An 8,335-nucleotide genomic window follows, 5' to 3' on the forward strand; every position below is an offset into this window, starting at 1 on the left:
CCCCCATCTCCTCTCTTAACCCCCATCTCCTCTCCTCTCTTAACCCCCATCCACCCCCATCTCCTCTCTTAACCCCCATCTCCTCTCCTCTCTTAACCCCCATCTCCTCTCCTCTCTTAACCCCCCTCCACCCCCCATCTCCTCTCTTAACCCCCATCCACCCCCATCTCCTCTCCTCTCTTAACCCCCATCTCCTCTCCTCTCTTAACCCCCATCTCCTCTCTTAACCCCCATCTCCTCTCCTCTCTTAACCCCCATCCACCCCCCTCTCCTCTCCTGTGTTTGTGATGTAAGCTTGTGAAGATACTTCTTAGTACACAAGTGATGTAACATGTGGAATGTGTACCAAATGGCACCCTTTTTTTCTACATTTTCCCCACTATCCCCTATGGGCCCTGCTCTAAAGTAGTGCACTATCCCCTATGGGCCCCTGGTCTAAAGTAGTGCACTATCCCCTATGGGCCCCTGGTCTAAAGTAGTGCACTATCCCCTATGGGCCCCTGGTCTAAAGTAGTGCACTATCCCCTATGGGCCCCTGGTCTAAAGTAGTGCACTATCCCCTATGGGCCCCTGGTCTAAAGTAGTGCACTATCCCCTATGGGCCCTGGTCTAAAGTAGTGCACTATTCCCTATGGGCCCTGGTCTAAAGTAGTGCACTATTCCCTATGGGCCCTGGTCTAAAGTAGTGCACTATATAGAGTGCCATTTGGGTTTCAACCTTGATTGTTGTGTAAAAAGTAGTAGCCTCATGACTTAGAATCCTCAGAATGTGTTTGGTCACATCGTGCTCTTCTTTAAGTGTGTTGGGTTATGGACTAGATCACATTCACTTATTCCTACATTTGTGCTCTTGTTCATTTGTGGGTTCGTTCAGCTGACTACTGGTCTGGAAAGATAAGTGAAAACCCTCCAGAGTAGAATGCGGTCGGTACACCATGCTATAAAAGGGTGAAAGGCCGTAGGTAACCATGCTATAACAGGGTGAAAGGCCGTAGGTAACCATGCTATAACAGGGTGAAAGGTCATAGATAACCATGCTATAACAGGTGAAAGGTCAAAGTTCATAGGTAACAGGTAACTGTTTTGATGTTGTACAATTAGTATAGTTAGAGTTAGAGGAACGTTGACAGGCTAGTGTGTGTGTGTGTGTGTGTGTGTGTGTGTGTGTGTGTGTGTGGGTGTGGGTGTGTGTGGGTGTGTGTGGCTCTAAGCTGAACCGGTTAGATCACTTTCTCATCGTCTCTATTTCAACGCGACAGTGCAAGTTGTCTCACACAGTTGTCTCGATCTTCTCAATAATCTCCACCATAGACTTGGACGGAGAGAGCAGAGAACACTCATCTTGATTCCACATACTTAGTGGACTAGACTCTCCATCACTACTTAACTCTTCATCCTCCTCCTCCACTTCCTCCTCGTCTTCCTCCTCTTCCTCAGAACCCTCGTCACATGACTCCATGTAATGGCCGCCCAGCGCATTTATCCCAGAATCCTCAGAGCTGGACGGGGAGGAGCAGTGGTCTATTTTGGGGTGGTGACCTTGTCCCCCAGGGCACTGGGCTTGGTGCCCTGGGGGTGTGGTCTGGGCTGGGGTGTGGGTGGTGTCTGGGGGTCCGTTGGGGGTGGGGTTTGGACCTGGGGTGAGGAGGATGTGATTGAGGCGGGCTGGGCATGGTTGAAGGTTGAGGTCTCTGGACATAGCACATCTTCCCATTGATGCGTTTGACCATGTAGTCGTCCACGAAGAGGTCTGAGATGATGCAGAACTTTGGCGACTCCAGGCAGGGCGGGGCTTGGAAGGCGGGGGCGGTCATGAGGAAGCGTTCGGCCAATGAGACTGTCAGGTCCATGGTATGGGGGTGGTCTGTGGGCGTGGCAGGCACTGGGGTGCTGGGGAGGCGGCACACGTTGGTCATCGGCTGGTACACATATTTACCTAGAGAAGGAGAGAGAAGTGGAGAGAGAGAGAGAGAAGTGGAGAGAGAGAGAGAGAGAAGTGGAGAGAGAGAGAGAGAGAAGGGGAGAGAGAGAGAGAGAGAGAGAGAGAGAGAGAGAGAAGGGGAGAGAGAGAGAGAGAGAGAGAGAGAGAGAAGGGAGAGAGAGAGAGAGAGAGAGAGAGAGAGAGAGAGAGAGAGAGAGAGAGAGAGAAGGGGAGAGAGAGAGAGAGAGAGAGAGAGAGAGAGAGAGAGAGAGAGAGAGAGAGAGAGAGAGAGAGAGAGACAGAGAGAGAGACAGAGACAGAGAGAGACAGAGAAGGGAGAGAGAGAGAGAGAGAGAGACAGAGAGAGACAGAGAAGGGGAGAGAGAGAGAGAGAAAAGGGAGAGACAGAGACAGAGAGAGTGAGAGAGAGACAGAGAGAGAGTTACTTTATGTAACCTAACAAATACATAACTGAAATACCTGGGTATTCAATCACAAAGATAGAAGGCATTACAAGGGAAACATTTAGAATGACAAGCAAGATACTCGTATACAGCAGTATGTGGACACCCCTTCATCCACTATATATACAGCAGTATGTGGACACCTCTTCATCCACTATATATACAGCAGTATGTGGACACCCCTTCATCCACTATATATACAGCAGTATGTGGACACCCCTTCATCCACTATATATACAGCAGTATGTGGACACCCCTTCATCCACTATATATACAGCAGTATGTGGACACCCCTTCATCCACTATATATACAGCAGTATGTGGACACCCCTTCATCCACTATATATACAGCAGTATGTGAACACCCCTTCATCCACTATATATACAGCAGTATGTGGACACCCCTTCATCCACTATATATACAGCAGTATGTGGACACCCCTTCAAATGAGTGGATTCCACTATTTCAGCCACATCCGTTGCTGACAGATGTATCAAATCGAGCACACGGCCATGCAATCTCCATAGACAAACAGTGGCAGTAGAATAGCCTTACTGAAGAGCTCAGTGACTTTGAACGTGGCACCGTCATAAGATGCCACCTTTCCAACAAGTCAGTTTGTCAAATTTCTGCCCTGCTAGAGCTGCCCCCAGTCAACTGTCAGTGCTGTTATTGTGAAAACATCTAGGAGCAACAACGGCTCAGCCGCGAAAGTGGTAGGCCACACAAGCCAAGCGTTGGCTGGAGTGGTGTAAAGCTATCCACCATTGGACTCTGGAGCAGTGGAAACGCGTTCTCTGGAGTGATGAATCATGCTTCACCATCTGGCAGTCCGACGGACGAATCTGGGTTTGGCAGATGCAAGGAGAACGCTACCTGCCCCAATGCATAGTGCCAACTGTAAAGTTTGGTGGATAAGGTCTGGGGCTGTTGTTCATGGTTCGGGCCTCTTAGTTCCAGTGAAGGGAAATCGTAATCCATTTTAGAATACGGCTGTAAAATATCAAAATGTGGAAAAAGCGAAGGGGTCTGAATACTTTCAGAATCTCTCTCTCCCTCATTCTTTCCACCCTACAGTGTGTTACCATGGGCATTTCTCTCTCTCTCTCTCTCTCTCTCTCTCTCTCTCTCTCTCTCTCTCTCTCTCTCTCTCTCTCTCTCTCTCTCTCTCTCTCTCTCTCTCTCTCTCTCTCTCTCTCTCTCTCTCTCTCTCTCTCTCTCTAGAGGATGAGATTCTACAAGAGGAGAATATTCTACAAGAGGAGGAGATTCTAGAGGAGGAGGAGATTCTACAGGAGGAGGAGATTCTACAGGAGCAGGATATTCTAGAGGAGGTGGAGATTCTACAGGAGGGGAAGATTCTACAGGAGGGGGAGATTCTACAGGAGGGGGAGATTCTACAGGAGGAGGAGATTCTACAGGAGGAGGGGATAACAGAGGGTAGAAAATATAGACTATATCCAATATCAAAGTCACTGTGATGTAGTTGGTACAGAAATTAAATGAAACGTGGGTACAGAGAACAGACGGGAAGTGGTGAAATCAAGGTCACGACATGACATCAAATCAAGGTTACAACATGACATCAAATCAAGGTTACAACATGACATCAGATCAAGGTCACAACATGACATCAGATCAAGGTCACGACATGACATCAAATCAAGGTCACAACATGACATCAAATCAAGGTTACAACATGACATCAAATCAAGGTTACAACATGACATCAGATCAAGGTCACAACATGACATCAGATCAAGGTCACAACATGACATCAGATCAAGGTCACAACATGACATCAGATCAAGGTCACAACATGACATCAGATCAAGGTCACAACATGACATCAGATCAAGGTCACAACATGACATCAGATCAAGGTCACAACATGACATCAGATCAAGGTCACAACATGACATCAGATCAAGGTCACAACATGACATCAGATCAAGGTCACAACATGACATCAGATCAAGGTCACGACATGACATCAGATCAAGGTCACGACATGACATCAGATCAAGGTCACGACATGACATCAAATCAAGGTCACAACATGACATCAAATCAAGGTCACAACATGACATCAGATCAAGGTCACAACATGACATCAGATCAAGGTCACAACATGACATCAGATCAAGGTCACAACATGACATCAGATCAAGGTCACAACATGACATCAGATCAAGGTCACGACATGACATCAGATCAAGGTCACGACATGACATCAGATCAAGGTCACGACATGACATCAGATCAAGGTCACGACATGACATCAGATCAAGGTCACAACATGACATCAGATCAAGGTCACAACATGACATCAGATCAAGGTCACGACATGACATCAGATCAAGGTCACGACATGACATCAGATCAAGGTCACGACATGACATCAAATCAAGGTCACAACATGACATCAAATCAAGGTCACAACATGACATCAGATCAAGGTCACGACATGACATCAGATCAAGGTCACGACATGACATCAGATCAAGGTCACGACATGACATCAGATCAAGGTTACAACATGACATCAAATCAAGGTTACGACATGACATCAAATCAAGGTCACAACATGACATCAAATCAAGGTCACAACATGACATCAAATCAAGGTTACAACATGACATCAAATCAAGGTCACAACATGACATCAAATCAAGGTCACAACATGACATCAAATCAAGGTCACAACATGACATCAAATCAAGGTTACAACATGACATCAAATCAAGGTCACAACATGACATCAAATCAAGGTCACAACATGACATCAAATCAAGGTTACAACATGACATCAAATCAAGGTCACAACATGACATCAAATCAAGGTTACAACATGACATCAAATCAAGGTTACAACATGACATCAAATCAAGGTCACAACATGACATCAAATCAAGGTTACAACATGACATCAGATCAAGGTCACAACATGACATCAAATCAAGGTTACAACATGACATCAGATCAAGGTCACAACATGACATCAAATCAAGGTCACAACATGACATCAAATCAAGGTTACAACATGACATCAAATCAAGGTCACAACATGACATCAAATCAAATCAAATCAAGGTTACAACATGACATCAAATCAAGGTTACAACATGACATCAAATCAAGGTTATGACATCAAATCAAGGTCACAACATGACATCAAATCAAGGTTATGACATCAAATCAAGGTCACAACATGACATCAAATCAAGGTCACAACATGACATAAGGACTTTTTCTCTCAGTATTTCCTTTAGTGAAGTGGCCCTCCTGTAGAGCTGTGCCTGTTTCAAGATGTATGTACTTAAGAGAGATCAGACTAGATAGAAAAGAGAGGAGGGGAGGAGGGGGGCAGTGGGTAAGATTCTGCCTTCTAAATATGTAAGGAAAAGAACATTAGAGAGCCTTAGCTTTTAGTCTCTGTAGCTAGAGAGAGACAGAGGTTTGTCCTTTAGTCTCTGTAGCTAGAGAGAGACAGAGGTTTGTCCTTTAGTCTCTGTAGCTAGAGAGAGACATAGGTTTGTCCTTTAGTCTCTGTAGCTAGAGAGAGACAGAGGTTTGTCCTTTAGTCTCTGTAGCTAGAGAGAGACAGAAGTTTGTCCTTTAGTCTCTGTAGCTAGAGAGACAGAGACTTGTCCTTTAGTCTCTGTAGCTAGAGAGAGACAGAGGTTTGTCCTTTAGTCTCTGTAGCTAGAGAGAGAGACAGAGACAGAGGTTTGTCCTTTAGTCTCTGTAGCTAGAGAGAGACAGAGCTTTGTCCTTTAGTCTCTGTAGCTAGAGAGAGACAGAGACTTGTCCTTTAGTCTCTGTAGCTAGAGAGAGACAGAGGTTTGTCCTTTAGTCTCTGTAGCTAGAGAGAGAGACAGAGACAGAGGTTTGTCCTTTAGTCTCTATAGCTAGAGAGAGACAGAGCTTTGTCCTTTAGTCTCTGTAGCTAGAGAGAGAGACAGAGACAGAGGTTTGTCCTTTAGTCTCTGTAGCTAGAGAGAGAGACAGAGGTTTGTCCTTTAGTCTCTATAGCTAGAGAGAGACAGAGCTTTGTCCTTTAGTCTCTGTAGCTAGAGAGAGAGACAGAGACAGAGGTTTGTCCTTTAGTCTCTGTAGCTAGAGAGAGAGACAGAGGTTTGTCCTTTAGTCTCTATAGCTAGACAGAGACAGAGGTTTGTCCTTTAGTCTCTGTAGCTAGAGAGAGAGACAGAGACAGAGGTTTGTCCTTTAGTCTCTGTAGCTAGAGAGAGACAGAGCTTTGTCCTTTAGTCTCTGTAGCTAGACAGAGACAGAGGTTTGTCCTTTAGTCTCTGTAGCTAGAGAGAGACAGAGGTTTGTCCTTTAGTCTCTGTAGCTAGAGAGAGACAGAGGTTTGTCCTTTAGTCTCTATAGCTAGAGAGAGACAGAGCTTTGTCCTTTAGTCTCTGTAGCTAGACAGAGACAGAGGTTTGTCCTTTAGTCTCTATAGCTAGAGAGAGACAGAGGTTTGTCCTTTAGTCTCTGTAGCTAGAGAGAGACAGAGCTTTGTCCTTTAGTCTCTGTAGCTAGACAGAGACAGAGGTTTGTCCTTTAGTCTCTATAGCTAGAGAGAGACAGAGGTTTGTCCTTTAGTCTCTGTAGCTAGACAGAGACAGAGGTTTGTCCTTTAGTCTCTGTAGCTAGACAGAGACAGAGGTTTGTCCTTTAGTCTCTGTAGCTAGACAGAGACAGAGGTTTGTCCTTTAGTCTCTATAGCTAGAGAGAGACAGAGGTTTGTCCTTTAGTCTCTGTAGCTAGACAGAGACAGAGGTTTGTCCTTTAGTCTCTGTAGCTAGACAGAGACAGAGGTTTGTCCTTTAGTCTCTGTAGCTAGACAGAGACAGAGGTTTGTCCTTTAGTCTCTGTAGCTAGACAGAGACAGAGGTTTGTCCTTTAGTCTCTATAGCTAGAGAGAGACAGAGGTTTGTCCTTTAGTCTCTGTAGCTATACAGAGACAGAGGTTTGTCCTTTAGTCTCTGTAGCTAGACAGAGACAGAGGTTTGTCCTTTAGTCTCTGTAGCTAGAGAGAGACAGAGGTTTGTCCTTTAGTCTCTGTAGCTAGACAGAGACAGAGGTTTGTCCTTTAGTCTCTATAGCTAGAGAGAGACAGAGGTTTGTCCTTTAGTCTCTGTAGCTAGAGAGAGACAGAGCTTTGTCCTTTAGTCTCTGTAGCTAGACAGAGACAGAGGTTTGTCCTTTAGTCTCTGTAGCTAGAGAGAGACAGAGCTTTGTCCTTTAGTCTCTGTAGCTAGACAGAGACAGAGGTTTGTCCTTTAGTCTCTGTAGCTAGAGAGAGACAGAGCTTTGTCCTTTAGTCTCTGTAGCTAGAGAGAGACAGAGCTTTGTCCTTTAGTCTGTAGCTAGAGAGAGAGACAGAGACAGAGGTTTGTCCTTTAGTCTCTGTAGCTAGACAGAGACAGAGCTTTGTCCTTTAGTCTCTGTAGCTAGACAGAGACAGAGGTTTGTCCTTTAGTCTCTAATGCCTGGTGGAGGGAATGCAGTTCATCCCTGCATCATCATGGTGAAGGGAGAGTGATTTTGATTCCACTTGGAGAGATCGATAGAGCGAGCTTTGTAGTTACTGTATCTTAGTAGCTACAGTATCTTAGTAGTTACAGTATCTTAGTAGCTACTGTATCTTAGTAGTTACTGTATCTTAGTAGCTACAGTATCTTAGTAGTTACAGTATCTTAGTAGCTACTGTATCTTAGTAGTTACTGTATCTTAGTAGTTACTGTATCTTAGTAGTTACTGTATCTTAGTAGTTACTGTATCTTAGTAGTTACTGTATCTTAGTAGTTACAGTATCTTAGTAGTTACTGTATCTTAGTAGCTACAGTATCTTAGTAGTTACTGTATCTTAGTAGCTACAGTATCTTAGTAGTTACAGTATCTTAGTAGTTACTGTATCTTAGTAGTTACTGTATC

At 44.9% G+C, this 8,335-nt stretch overlaps 1 pseudogene; it reads right to left on the minus strand.

Annotated features, from left to right (window-relative positions):
• Positions 1–240: 240 nt before the first annotated feature.
• LOC127918593 (UPF0524 protein C3orf70 homolog A-like) lies at positions 241–1,940 on the minus strand (annotated as a pseudogene).
• Positions 1,941–8,335: the final 6,395 nt, after the last annotated feature.

The sequence above is a fragment of the Oncorhynchus keta genome, unplaced genomic scaffold (genome assembly GCF_023373465.1).
Source record: "Oncorhynchus keta strain PuntledgeMale-10-30-2019 unplaced genomic scaffold, Oket_V2 Un_contig_14585_pilon_pilon, whole genome shotgun sequence".
In the NCBI taxonomy this organism is placed as follows: Eukaryota; Metazoa; Chordata; class Actinopteri; order Salmoniformes; family Salmonidae; genus Oncorhynchus; species Oncorhynchus keta.